The sequence below is a fragment of the Neoarius graeffei genome, chromosome 18, assembly GCF_027579695.1.
Source record: "Neoarius graeffei isolate fNeoGra1 chromosome 18, fNeoGra1.pri, whole genome shotgun sequence".
Taxonomy (NCBI): Eukaryota; Metazoa; Chordata; class Actinopteri; order Siluriformes; family Ariidae; genus Neoarius; species Neoarius graeffei.
Genome location: NC_083586.1, coordinates 55,613,489 through 55,628,241, shown reverse-complemented (window position 1 = coordinate 55,628,241; position 14,753 = coordinate 55,613,489). Strand labels below are relative to the sequence as shown.

Here is a 14,753-nt window from a genome sequence, read left to right as displayed (position 1 = left end):
TGATACATTTTTACAAACAGCCAATAGGGAGGCAAGGCAAGGCAAGTTTATTTATATAGCACATTTCATACACAGTGGCAGTTCAATGTGCTTTACAGAAGTAAAAGCAGAACAGTAAACAATAGAAAATAAAATTACATAAAATAATTGGGGAAGAAAAATAATAAGAATTAAACAGTAGAAATAAAATAATAAAATGAAATAAAGTTAATCAGCCTCGAGATTAATTATTATTATGGGTTTAACTCATAAAGCGCATTCTTCCCGTGGCTCTTCCACGAGGATCACCAAAAATCGTCCCGCAGACACAATCTACGAGGATCACCAAATAAAATCGTCCCGCAGACAAAATCTACGAGGATCACCAAAAATCATCCCGCAGACAAAATCTACGAGGATCACAGTAACAAAGAATTAAAGTAAAGTTGCAACGTTCAGGCTCTTCTTTGCTCAGACACTCAGTAATGCACTTACTCACTTATTATCACGTGGAGACGTGATAGTAGTCCACCTTCCCGCTCTCTCCATTCAGTCAGCGAACGTCACACAGGAAGTGAACCCCAGCGGGTCATAGAAACTTGCGCAGGAGGAGAATGGCTTTTTTACTTGTAGGCTACGGAAACTTTGAGGAACGAAATAAAAACCGGTATTAACCGGTTACCATTATTTTTAATAAGCGTTTCTGTTCCGGAACATAAAAAATAATGAAGTTTCTGGTTTCGTTTCTGTTCCATGTGAAATAGAAAAAGTTCCCGGTTTTCGTTTTCGTTCCTTGAACCGGTTCAAAGCCCTGATTGTAATCAAAAAAAATTTCCACAGTGGAGGCCAGATAAAGCAAGATGCTATCTTTATTCTTATTAAACATGACAAAAGGCACATTGAGTGTTAGGTAAATGCAAAAAAAATAGTAAAATTAGAAAATTAATTTTTTGATCATAATGTCCCAAATGAGAGAGCAGTTTCTGAGACGGACCCGTGTACATTTCCTCTGACTGTTATATACAAAACTATATAAAGTATTTGGGACCCATAAAGATGCCAGGGACCCCAATTTGGCCAGTCATGTGGGTTCCTGGATCCAGAACGAAAAATCTTAACTCTATCCCTGATTATGCTCACAGTCTAACATATACACACTCAACTAAGAGCCTTGATGTAATCCTAGATGATCCTAGCTCCTCTGATCACATTAGCAACTATTGATTCTGCAGATTTGAGGAATATGACTCTTTCTGACTCCAGAATCTACTTGTTCTTGTGTTTTCAGGGTTCAAAGATCTCTGCAACAGATATTTAAAATTACACCGACTCCTACCTTTATCTAGTGACTGTAGTGTCCTTCTGAGGTCTTAACATGCTCATAATGTTAAACCAAAAACAAACGCTGATTCAGTATCCTGGTTCTTTGCTGATGTGGTGGAATAAACTTCCTCAGATCTAAATGGCCCCAAATAATACACAGTCATATCAAACAAAGCTCTTATTGGCTCTTCGTTTGCCATCAGAAAGAGTTCCTGTCACATAAGACCTTTAAAGAAGCTTTAAAGCCTGTTCTTGTCTGTGGCATGATGTGATTTCTCGAGTATATTCCTTTCATAAGCTTTACATTAAATTTCAGGTCATTTAATTTGAATTACTTCATCATTTGAATCACCGCTTTCTTCAGTCTGAAGTAGTCAGGATGACAGGATACCTGTTTTTTCTTTCTTTTGAATCCAGAAACAAATGCAAGGTCAGATGATTAATCAATAAAAACAGCGATACAGTATGGATATGAATATGAATATACACAGAACTATTTCACTTCAGCAGGTCGACTGTTTACAGCAGGACTGAGTGTTAGAGCTTTTCTCATGGCATGAATGTGTAAGCTGGATCAAATACACAGTGTACACAATTATTATGGACAATACTGTGTGTCCTGTATTTATATTTTTTTAAAAAAGGAAAATTTAAGTAGAAAAAAAAATCTGATGTTTTCCATATCCTGATTTTATGGTGATGCTAAATAAATAAATAAATAAATAAATGTGTTCTTATTGTTTTCTGAATTTAGTAAAGATTCTTAAATTATATATATATATATATATATATATATATATATATATATATATATATATATATATATTACTCACCTTTAAGTGCAGGATTCATCTTGCAAGACGTAAAGGTCGTGAATAGAGACCCACCACACACACACATACACACACACACACACACACACACACAGCTACATGGCTGCTTTCAGGAATAAAAGTGCAGAGCCCTCAGTCATGACAGGACTACTAAACACTCAACACTCAACACTGCCTCTGTGAGCCGGAGCTGTGCCCAACTCCCCACCTCCCATTATCTTCCTTCCTGCCCCATAACTCCTGCGTGAACGCGCACACACCCTCTCTGCACGCGCGCACGTCCCTGTATAAGCGCGCACACGCTGCCTAAGAAAATAACTCTGTGTGTAATTAACTGAGGCTCCAAGAGGAAAAAAATTCAAAGAAGCTTATAATAAACCATTGAGATCATGTATTATAGTATTGTATTTGGTTTTACCTGCTTGGGTGAAAGGAAAACAAACAAACAAACCAAGATGACTCTTTGGTTGTCCTTCTGAGGGAGGTGAGTGTTTCCCGATCAGACAGAAAAGGTCTTTCATCCTCATTATACCTAGTGTCTCAATACATGCACATAACTAACTGACTGATGGATGGACTAACTAACTAACTAACTGACTGATGGACAGACGGATGGACTGACTGACTGACTAACTAACTATCTGACTGACTACTAACTGACTGATGGACGAACTAACTAACTAAGTAACTAACTGACTGATGGACAGACAGATGGATGGACTGACTGACTAACTAACTATCTGACTGACTACTAACTGACTGATGGACGGACTAACTGACTGACTGACTGACTGACTGACTGATGGACTGACTAACTATCTCACTGACTACTAACTGACTGATGGATTGACTAACTAACTATCTGACTGACTACTAACTGACTGATGGACGGATGAACTAACTAACTGACTGACTGACTGACTGACTGACTGACTGACTGACTGACTACTAACTGACTGATGGACGGACTAACTGACTGACTGACTGATGGACTGACTAACTAACTATCTGACTGACTACTAACTGACTGATGGACTGACTAACTAACTATCTGACTGACTACTAACTGACTGATGGATGGACGAACTAACTGACTGACTGACTACTAACTGACTGATGGACGGATGAACTAACTAACTGACTACTAACTGACTGATGGATGGACAAACTAACTGACTGATGGACGGACTAACTAACTAACTGACTGATGGACAGACAGATGGACGGACTGACTGACTGACTAACTAACTATCTGACTGACTACTAACTGACTGATGGACAGACGGAAGGACAGACTGACTGACTGACTAACTAGCTATCTGACTGACTACTAACTGACTGATGGACTGACTAACTATCTGACTGACTACTAACTGACTGATGGATGGACGAACTAACTGACTGGCTGATGACTAACTGACTGATGGACGGATGAATTAACTAACTAACTGACTACTAACTGACTGATGGACGGACAAACTAACTAACTAACTGACTGATGGACGGACTAACTAACTGACTAACTGACTGATGGACAGACGGATGGATGGACTGACTGACTGACTGACTGACTGACTGACTGACTGACTATCTGACTGACTACTAACTGACTGATGGACAGACGGATGGACAGACTGACTGACTGACTAACTAGCTATCTGACTGACTACTAACTGACTGATGAACTGACTAACTATCTGACTGACTACTAACTGACTAATGGATGAACTAACTAACTGACTACTAACTGACTGATTGACTAACTGACTGACTGACTGACTGACTGATGGACGGACTAACTGACTGACTGACTGACTGACTGACTGACTGACTGATGGACAGACGAACTATCTAACTAACTGACTGACTGATGGATGGATGAACTAACTGACTGACTGACTACTAACTGACTGATGGACGGATGAACTAACTAACTGACTACTAACTGACTGATGGACGGACAAACTAACTAACTGACTAACTGACTGATGGACGGACTAACTAACTAACTAACTGACTGATGGACAGACGGATGGACGGACTGACTGACTGACTACTAACTGACTGATGGACAGACGGATGGACAGACTGACTGACTGACTGACTAACTAGCTATCTGACTGACTACTAACTGACTGATGGACTGACTAACTATCTGACTGACTACTAACTGACTGATGGACGGACTAACTAACTGACTGACTGACTACTAACTGACTGATGGACGGACTAACTAACTGACTGACTACTAACTGACTGATGGACGGATGAACTAACTAACTGACTACTAACTGACTGATGGACGGACTAACTAACTGACTGACTGACTGACTGATGGACGGACTAACTAACTAACTGACTGACTACTAACTGACTGATGGATGGATGGATGAACTAACTAACTAACTGACTACTAACTGACTGATGGACTAACTGACTGACTGACTGACTGACTGACTGATGGACGGACGAACTAACTAACTAACTGACTGACTGATGGACGGACGGACGAACTAACTGACTGACTGACTGACTGACTGACTGACTGACTGACTGACTGACTGATGGACTGACTGACTGACTGACTGACTGACTGACTGACTGACTGATGGACGGATGAACTAACTAAGTAACTAATAAATTGAAAACTTATATCAATGTATCAATTCTACCAAGGTGAATTCAGGTACATTGGGATATCACACTGAAAAAAAAAGCATTGGTTTAGAAACTAAATATGACCATAAACAAACAAACAAATCAATCAATCAATTAGTGATTTCTGCACCAAAATAAAGTGAACAAGTGTTGTCAGGCAAAACAAACCTTGCCCAGTAGTACTTATATGAAGGAAGATATCACGAAAAAGTGATTTTGACCTTTCTGGTGACCTTGACTTTGATTTTTACCTTGTGTGTGAACATACTTGACCAATAAACATGGTTCTGATTCTCTGCTGCTCTCAGCCAATCAGAACACACTGTACTGCTTACTGCTGTCAGCCAATCAGAACTCACCGTACTGCACGATTGTTACACTCTTACATTCTTAAAGCACAATGACACTGTATATGAGGCAGTAGCCACAAAAACCTTGATCTTGACCGGGCGACCCTCAAAATGTTGGAGGTTCTATTTGAGACCAATGCCCATCTATCCTCAAAGTTTCATGAAGATTGGTCCAGCCGTTTTCCCGTAATATCATTTACAAAAAAGACAAAGAAACTAAGAAACCCCACCGAAAACAATACCTCGCCCCCTGGTGGACTCCATCCCAGCCGAGGTAATAAAGTGTGTGTGTGTGTGTGTGTGTGTGTGTGTTAAGCAGGCATGTTGAGTTACATGTCGATCCTGAGACTGAGATCCTGACCTCTTCTGCTCCTCAGACCTGCCTGATCCATCCTGATGCCCTACATCTGGCTGGAGTCTCATTGCATCGCTCCTGTGGAGGACGGCCCCATATGGACAGTTGAAAGTCACACCTGGAGGACGCTCTGGACACTTACAGTAATGCTTTTATGGCTGAGGACTACAGTTGACTTGCTAACTTTAGGACTGCAGTTGTCATGAACAGTTTTGCACTCAAGTTTCCATCAATGAAGAGTTTATAACATCAACGAAACTGTCTTCTTGTTAAAACTATAATGAATTTCCTGGTTACACAGTTGTACTTTGCACTGTGACTTTATAGGACACTGTTATAGAAGCAAGTTATTTATAATCATGTTGTCTGCTATCACCCAAATGAGGATGGGTTCCTCTCGAGGTTTCTTCCTCATGTCGTCTGAGGGAGTTTTTCCTTGCCACCGTCGCCACAGGCTTGCTCATTGGGGATAGATTAGGGATAAAATTAGCTCATGTTTAAAGTCTTTAAATTTCTGTAAATCGACTTTGCGACAATGTCTATTGTTAAAAGTGCTATAAAAATAAACTTGACTTGTTCTGCCAGTTCAATCTTCAGTTCAGCTCTACTTCTGGTTGTTAGAATTTAAGGTCTTCTTGGTCATTAAAGCTAGACTGCCTTTCAGATTTTTCAAATGTAGGTCATAAAAAGAATTTTCCTGACACCAAATTATTTTTGTTTAGTGGACCGAAAGCTACTGAATTTGAATCACAGACTTCCAATTTTATTAAGCTTTTTAAAAAAGAACAATGAATGAATTTATCTCCAGGTGGCCCTAAATTCTCCGCCATTTTTTCCTGCTTCACCATTATGCAATAAAAGATACTACGTCATGCATCACATGGTGGGCTTTCCCCATTTGCACAAGGCATTGTGGGATACAAATTTGAAGCAGGAGAGAAAAATGGAGGACGTGAGCGATTTCATGCACATTATTTGCTTTAATCCCCTCAAATTAAATAACTTCCCAGACACAGAACAGAATGGCCTGATATTTTGTCAGATATTACAGAAATAAGCATATATCACAACGACCAAATTTCAGAGGGAACTAAATTTCACTGATTTTATGAAATCGAAAGGCCGTCTCGCTTTAAGTTGGAACGATGATAAATATATCTGAATTCACATTAGTGACTTATATGATGGATTTTCCAAAATAATGCGCATCTAATAATAAACAGAGTAAACAGAAGTAAACCAAAACATGTTGTTGTAGTCATATTCATGGAAGTGTCAGGGCTTTCTGATTTTCCACCAGGGGAGAATCTTCAGGACTTAGAGACTTCACAGAGTTTATACACAGTTAGAATCATTCATTCACTCTTTCATTCAGCTTCAGGAACCACTGTATCATAATCAGGGTCACGGTGGATCCAGAACCGATCGTGGGAACACTGGGCACAAAGAGGGAGAAGTTTCCCCGAGTGAGGCCCCAGTCCATTCCAGAGCAGCGTTCACATATGCACTCACACACTCATTTATTCACAGCTAGGGAGAATTAAACACAGCTAATCCACCTACTCATGGGTTTTTTTGGACAATGGGAGGAAACCGGAGAACCCAGAGGAAACCTTATGAAAGTCTGCACAGACAGTAACCCAAGCAAAGATCATAAATGGATTATAAATTGATTATTATCCATAACAAAAAACACTACAAATAACTGGTGTGTAAATAACAACCCATATTTTTAAACGGAAGTGAAAATTATTTAAGAGGCTCGTGAAATGATTTGCCCATAACTCTGTTTTTATAATAGTCTTTCTCTACCTCATCATTTGTGAATTGAGATTGTGAATAAAGCTGGTCACATTTTGGTCACAGGCTGCTGAACCAAACTCTCTCAAATCGTAGCGGATTCGGCAGTATCAAATCGTTGCCTTATGAATCATATGGAACTGTAACAGATTCGGCGGTATCGTCGAATATTGAATCATTGCCTTATGAATCGTATCGAACTGTAGCAGATTCAGTGGTATCGTCGAGTATTGAACCGTTGCCTTATGAATCATATCGAACTACTGCAGATTCGGTGGTATCGTCAAATATCAAATCATTGCCTTATGAATCGTATTGAATCATAGCAAATTCAGCAGTATCGTCAAATATCTAATCATTGCCTTATGAATCATATCGAACTGTAGCAGATTCAGCGGTATCGTCGAATATTGAACCGTTGCCTTATGAATCATATCGAACTACTGCAGATTCGGTGGTATCGTCGAATATTGAATCATTGCCTTATGAATCATATCGAACTACTGCAGATTCGGTGGTACTGTCAAATATTAAATCATTGTCTTATGAATCGTATTGAATCATAGCAAATTCAGCGATATTGTCAAATATGGAATCGTTGCCTTATGATTTGTATGGAACCATAGCAGATTCAGCGGTGTTGTCAAATATTGAATCGTTGCCTTATGAATCATATCGAATCGTAGCAGATTCAGTGGTATCGTCAAATATCGAATCGTTGCTTATGAAACGTATTGAATCATAGCAAATTCAGCGGTATCGTCAAATATCTAATCGTTGCCATATGAATCATATTGAACCAGAGCAGATTCAGCGGTATTGTCAAATATCAAATCATTTCCTTATTTCAAGGTTTCAAGATTGAATCATTGAAGATTGAATTGTTGCCTAATGAATCATATCGAACTATAGCAGATTCAGCAGTGTCGTCAAATATTGAATCGTTGCCTTATGAATCATATCAAACTGTAGCAGATTCAGTGGTATCGTCAAATATTGAATCATTGCCTTATGAATCGTATCGAACTACTGCAGATTCGGTGGTATCGTCGAATCGTTGCTTATGAAATGTATTGAATCATAGCAAATTCAGCGGTATCGTCAAATATCTAATCGTTGCCATATGAATCATATTGAACCGGAGCAGATTCAGTGGTATTGTCAAATATCGAATCATTTCCTTATTTCAAGGTTTCAAGATCGAATCATTGAATATTGAATTGTTGCCTAATGAATCGTATCGAACCGGAGCAGTTTCAGCGCTATTGTCAAATATTGACTTTTTGCCTTAAGAATGAAAATCATATTGTCTCATTTGGAAGCCTGAGATAAATATAAATATGAATAGAAAAATCTGAATTTGTTATTATTAGCTCATTCGGCCAACAGGTAATGAGTTTATGCCATCATGTGCTGTCTGTCGTCCACATTTCACAAAAATCGCTTCTTATCTCTCAATTCTTCACTGATTTTTATTCTTTTGGGCAGGAAGGTAGGTCTGCCTGGGGTGCATATACTGTAGCTTCTATACAAATTTGCATAATTGCAGTTAATAATGAAGATATGGAGTAATTAATCGATCCCTAATGAGCAGTTTCCACATAAATCATTTCTTCTCCCTCAATTCTTCACTGATTTTGATTCTTTCTGGCATGAAGGTAGGGGTACCTAGGGTGCATAGAACTTCTACCCACTCAGACCCCGTCTAGTCCAGAAGGAATGATCTAAAGTGGGCCACTTTGTGCACTTCTACTCTCAAATATTTATGCTGGACTGGCTGAGCGTAGAACTGCGCAAGGTGGCCCACTTTAGATCGTTCCTTCTGGACTAGATGGGGCCTGAGTGAGCTACGCTGTCATTCATGGTCTCATTTTGAATTTGGATCATACTAAACGATACTGAAATGAATGTGAAGTGAGAGTGATGTGACATTAATGCACGTCGTCTCTGAACTACCATTTTGGACGCGTCTCCCATAACCCGGTACGGAACAGAACGGGATGGAACAGTACCGTCACGTATTTTAATGTGGTGTCACGTATTTTCTTATATTTGCCTTCCGGATTTTTAGATGCTGTTCCGTCCTATGTATAACAAGTGTTCCGTTCTGCAATACTATTTTTGTGACATTTATTTACATAATGTATAATCTTACCTTTTTTGTTCCAGTTTCACAGAGACATCCATCACGGCCACCATTTTATGAATCAGTACTCACATTAGTCATCCCGCCTTTATAGATGAGCCCGTCCCGTCACACATGATAAATAAAGTTAGAAGAAAGACAAAATATATTGTTTAGTTGTTTGATTGTCAAAACATATAACTTAACTATTATTTATTCATCCATTTTACAATTTCTTGCCTCTTCCCCGACCGCTACCTTTTCGTTTCTTCAACTGACATTGTATACATTTCAAGTTCTTATCTTTTTTGATCTGTGCTTCTGTTTAATGACAATCAGTGTGAAACCACATTTTACTCGAGATGCTGCTCGTTCTGCCACACGGGATTTCTTTGTGACATCATGCCGAGGTATATTCTGTAATTGGAGTTCCGGGCTTTTAGATCAATTTCGATTGAAAATATCGTGAATATAACATTAATATAGTGTGATGGGGGGCGGCACGGTGGTGTAGTGGTTAGCGCTGTCGCCTCACAGCAAGAAGGTCCTGGGTTCGAGCCCCGGGGCCGGCGAGGGCCTTTCTGTGTGGAGTTTGCATGTTCTCCCCGTGTCCGCGTGGGTTTCCTCCGGGTGCTCCGGTTTCCCCCACAGTCCAAAGACATGCAGGTTAAGTTAACTGGTGACTCTAAATTGACCGTAGGTGTGAATGTGAGTGTGAATGGTTGTCTGTGTCTATGTGTCAGCCCTGTGATTACCTGGCGACTTGTCCAGGGTGTACCCCGCCTTTCGCCCGTAGTCAGCTGGGATAGGCTCCAGCTTGCCTGCGACCCTGTAGAAGGATAAAGCGGCTAGAGATAATGAGATGAGATGAGATAGTGTGATGGGATATAATAAAACTGGATAATCAAAGAATACATGACAGTGATATGTGTGAGTACAAGATGTTAAGTATGAAACCCCTGAATATTTAGAAAACGTAACATTATTGTAATGTACCATCCCGTTCCGGTTCATACTTTCCATACCGGGTTATGGGAGACACCCATTTTGGACATTTCATGGTCATGTTATGTCATACATACATCTTTATTCTGTGAAGTTTTACTGCTCATACTGTACAGCTTGGACTTCAAAACAACCCATGCATCCATTCATCCGTTATCTGTAGCCGCTTTATCCTTCTACAGGGTCGCAGGCAAGCTGGAGCCTATCCCAGCTGACTACGGGCGAAAGGTGGGGTACACCCTGGACAAGTCGCCAGGTCATCGCAGGACTGACACATAGACACAGACAACCATTCACACTCACATTCACACCTACGGTCAATTTAGAGTCACCAGTTAACCTAACCTGCATGTCTTTGGACTGTGGGGGAAACCGGAGCACCCGGAGGAAACCCACGCAGACACGGGGAGAACATGCAAACTCCGCACAGAAAGGCCCTCGCCGGCCATGGGGCTCAAACCCGGACCTTCTTGCTGTGAGACAACAGTGCGTACAGTAATGCTTTTATGGCTGAGGACTACAGTTGACTTGCTAACTTTAGGACTGCAGTTGTCATGAACAGTTTTGCACTCAAGTTTCCATCAATGAAGAGTTTATAACATCAACGAAACTGACTTCATGTTAAAACTGTTAATGTTATAGCCATGTTGTCTTTTGTTGCCCAAACGAGGATGGGTTCTCTTTTGAGTCTGGTTCCTCTCGAGGTTTCTTCCTCATGTTGTCTGAGGGAGTTTTTCCTTGCCACTGTTGCCACAGGCTTGTTCATTGGGGATAGATTAGGGATAAAATTAGCTCATGCCAAATTCTGTAAAGCTGCTTTGGGACAATGTCTATTGATAAAAGCGCTATACAAATAAACTTGACTTGACTAACCACTACACCACCGTGCCACCCTATAGATAGATAGATAGATAGATAGATAGATAGATAGATAGATAGATAGATAGATAGATAGATAGATAGATAGATAGATATTTCTGCATAAATATGACCTAAAACATCATCAGATTTTCACACAAGTCCTAAAAGTAGATAAAGAGAACCCAGTTAAACAAATGAGACAAAAATATTATACTTGGCCATTTATTTATTGAGGAAAATGATCTAATGTTACATATCTGTGAGTGGCAAAAGTATGTGAACCATTGCTTTCAGTATCTGGTGTGACCCCCTTGTGCAGCAATAACTGCAACTAAACGTTTCCGGTAATTGTTGATCAGTCCTGCACACCGGCTTGGAGGAATTTTAGCCCGTTCCTTCGTACAGAACAGCTTCAACTCTGGGATGTTGGTGGGTTTCCTCACATTAACTGCTCGCTTCACGTCCTTCCACAACATTTCGATTGGATTAAGGTCAGGACTTTGACTTGGCCATTCCAAAACATTAACTTTATTCTTCTTTAACCATTCTTTGGTAGAACGACTTGTGTGCTTAGGGTCGTCGTCTTGCTGCATGACCCACCTTCTCTTGAGATTCAGTTCATGGACAGATGTCCTGACATTTTTCTTTAGAATTCGCTGGTATAATTCAGAATTCATTATTCCATCACTGATGGCAAGCCGTCCTGGCCCAGATGCAGCAAAACAGGCCCAAACCATGATACTACCACCACTATGTTTCACAGATGGGATAAGGTTCGTATGCTGGAATGCAGTGCTTTCCTTTCTCCAAACATAATGCTTCTCATTTAAACCAAAAAGTTCTATTTTGGTCTCATCTGTCCACAAAATACTTTTCCAACAGCCTTCTGGCTTGTCCACGTGATCTTTAGCAAACTGCAGATGAGCAGCAATGTTCTTTTTGGAGAGCAGTGGCTTTCTCCTTGCAACCCTGCCATGCACACCATTGTTGTTCAGTGTTCTCCTGATGGTGGACTCATGAACATTAACATTAGCCAATGTGAGAGAGGCCTTCAGTTGCTTAGAAGTTACCCTGGGGTCCTTTGTGACCTCGCCGACTATCACACTCCTTGCTCTTGGAGTGATCTTTGTTGGTCAACCACTCCTGGGGAGGGTAACAGTGGTCTTGAATTTCCTCCATTTGTACACAATCTGTCTGACTGTGAATTGATGGAGTCCAAACTCTTTAGAGATGGTTTTGTAAACTTTTCCAGCCTGATGAGCATCAACAACGCTTTTTCTGAGGTCCTCATAAATCTCCTTGGTTCGTGCCACGATACACTTCCACAAACATGTGTTGTGAAGATCAGACTTTGATAGATCCCTGTTCTTTAAATAAAACAGGGTGCCCACTCACACCTGATTGTCATCCCATTGATTGAAAACACCCGACTTCAAATTACCTGCTAATCCTAGTGGTTCACATACTTTTGCCACTCACAGATATGTAATATTAGATCGTTTTCCTCAGTAAATAAATGACCAAGTATAATATTTTTTGTCTCATTTGTTTAACTGGGTTCTCTTTATGCAGAAATTGAGAAAATTCTAAAGGGTGCACAAACTTTCAAGCACCACTATATACAGTACCAGTCAAAAGTTTGGAAACACCTTCAAATGCGATGTTTTTTGTTTTTTTTTTTTACTTTTTTTTCCTACATTGTAGAACAATACTGAACTCATCAAAACTATGAAATAACATCTGGAACATATGGAATTATATGGTAAACAAAAAAAGTGTTAAAAAAACAACGTTTCATCTTTTAGATTCCTCAAAGTCGTCACTATTTACCTTGATAACAGCTTTGCACACTACTGGCATTATCTGAACCAGCTTCATGAGGTAGTCACCTGGAATGCTTCTCAATTAACAGGAGTGTCTTGTCAAAAATGGAATTTCTTGCCTTCTTAATGCATTTGACAACATCAACCAATAAAGAGTAAATAATAAAAATACAATAAATAGCCCTGTTCGATAACTGTAGTAATCCATATTATGTCAAGAACCACTCAACTAAGTAAAGAGAAATAACAGTCAGTCATTACTTTAAGACACGAAGTGTCTTTTAGTTACAGTACCGTTCAAAAGTTTGAGGTCACTTTGAAATGTCCTTATTTTTGAAAGAAAAGCACTGTTCTTTTCAATGAAGATCACTTTAAACTAATCAGAAATCCACTCTATACATTGCTAATGTGGTAAATGACTATTCTAGCTGCAAATGTCTGGTTTTTGGTGCAATATCTCCATAGGTGTATAGAGGCCCATTTCCAGCAACTCTCACTCCAGTGTTCTAATGGTACAATGTGTTTGCTCATTGCCTCAGAAGGCTAATGGATGATTAGAAAACCCTTGTACAATCATGTTAGCACAGCTGAAAACAGTTGAGCTCTTTAGAGAAGCTATAAAACTGACCTTCCTTTGAGCAGATTGAGTTTCTGGAGCATCACATTTGTGGGGTCGATTAAATGCTCAAAATGGCCCGAAAAATGTCTCGACTATATTTTCTATTCGTTTTACAACTTATGGTGGCAAATAAAAGTGTGACTTTTCATGGAAAACACAAAATTGTCTGGGTGACCCCAAACTTTTGAACGGTAGTGTATATATAGCTATCATCTCATCTCATTATCTCTAGCCGCTTTATCCTGTTCTACAGGGTCTCAGGCAAGCTGGAGCCTATCCCAGCTGACTACGGGCGAAAGGCGGGGTACAGACAACCATTCACACTCACATTCACACCTATGGTCAATTTAGAGTCACCAGTTAACCTAACCTGCATGTCTTTGGACTGTGGGGGACAGTGGCGTGCACAGACATTTTGGGGGGCAAGTGCTCTGGGGGGAAAAAGGGCACTTTTTTGCGCATGTGGAACACCTTATTATAAAAGTCTGAGATTTAACCCTCCTCTTGTGTTCGGGTCGCCACTGACCCGTTTTAGTTTTTAAAGGTGTAAAACAACCACTTAATGTTAATTTATTACATCAAGGCTTTTTGACTTTGCCAGGAATCTCTAGTTGAGCAAAATAGAAAAAGAAATTTTTGTTTTCCTAAATCTGAAAATGGTCTAGCAAAAAATATAATACTTATGTGCAGTTGTTTCTGTATGCGACGGGCTACTTCACGACAAAATAATTACAGCTTGGGCTTAGAGGGCAAACAATACATTTTCACTCGATTCATGTGTTACCTGGCTGGTGGGGCAGGGGAAGAGCTGACTGACTGCCCGATGTGTTGTCTGCGCTACGACAAGGCCGTGGCTTCCAGGACGCTATGCTGCTGCAACTTCACATTGAATGCACTGCACGCTTGTTCACGTGACAGAGCAAGAGAGACAGAGGTCCGGTGTGTGTGCGGAGGGGGCACACAGCGGGACATTATTTTCACACACGCTTTTAATGCCGTGGCTTTTCTAAAAGATCATGTCG

General features: G+C 40.1%; 1 protein-coding gene across 4 annotated transcripts in view; it reads right to left on the bottom strand.

The window, feature by feature from the left end:
* Positions 1–2,323, bottom strand: part of zgc:172122 (uncharacterized protein LOC571844 homolog) — a 65,349-nt gene extending 63,026 nt beyond the window's left edge. For 2 of the 4 annotated variants that reach the window (XM_060899031.1, XM_060899029.1), the window contains exon 1: positions 2,136–2,323. The gene's annotated coding sequence lies outside the window, so the exon portion shown is untranslated. Of the gene's footprint in view, positions 1–1,315; positions 1,403–1,637; positions 1,707–2,135 lie in introns of those variants that run through there. The other 2 variants (XM_060899030.1, XM_060899032.1) reach the window with 2 other exon arrangements.
* Between the last annotated feature and the right edge of the window lie 12,430 nt (positions 2,324–14,753).